The sequence below is a fragment of the Frankliniella occidentalis genome, unplaced genomic scaffold (assembly GCF_000697945.3).
Source record: "Frankliniella occidentalis isolate FOCC.00 unplaced genomic scaffold, Focc_3.1 Scaffold40, whole genome shotgun sequence".
Classification (NCBI taxonomy): Eukaryota; Metazoa; Arthropoda; class Insecta; order Thysanoptera; family Thripidae; genus Frankliniella; species Frankliniella occidentalis.
In genome coordinates, this window is record NW_026267170.1 from 694,469 (window position 1) to 695,090 (window position 622).

The following is a 622-nucleotide window of genomic DNA, read 5'->3' on the forward strand; positions in this document are numbered from 1 at the left end:
GACTAAGTACGGATGTGGGTGGTGTTGGGGCGGGCGAATCAGTCACCTGGCACGACCATCATGGATCAACTTTCAATTGAGAACTTCTTTGAATCTCCATGTCGACGTGTGCCTGCAGAAGTGGCGTATCTGCGAAGAGGCGCGCAACACTGGCGGATCTACGCCGGCCCGGCCAACACTGGCGGATCTGGGAAGGGACGGTCATCAAAGGCGTATCTGCTTTTCGGCTGATCTGCACAGTCAACTTTGGAGGCCTATTGCTCATCGTAGGAATGTCGTAGAGTGTTGAGTGATATCAAAACTCAATCACGAGGATATAAACATTGCAATGAGGCATCAGTCAATACTGTACGACATGCCTACGATGAGCAATAGGCCTCCAAAGTTGACTGTGCAGATCAGCCGAAAAGCAGATACGCCCGTGATGACCGTCACTTCCCAGATCCGCCAGTGTTGGCCGGGCCGGCGCAGATCCGCCAGTGTTGCGCGCCTCTTCGCAGATACGCCACTTCTGCAGGCACACGTCGATGCGTTGTTTGCCTTTTGTTTCCTTAAGCACCTACGGCTTAAATCGGGCTTAAACGAGTGCCACGTATGGGAGGCCGTTGTGTGTCACCCTGAG

The 622-nt window shown here is 53.5% G+C and overlaps 1 protein-coding gene across 2 annotated transcripts in view; it reads right to left on the reverse strand.

The window, feature by feature from the left end:
* Positions 1-622, reverse strand: part of LOC113209246 (protein drumstick) — a 14,919-nt gene that overhangs the window by 9,405 nt on the left and 4,892 nt on the right. The gene's annotated exons all lie outside the window — the stretch shown is intronic.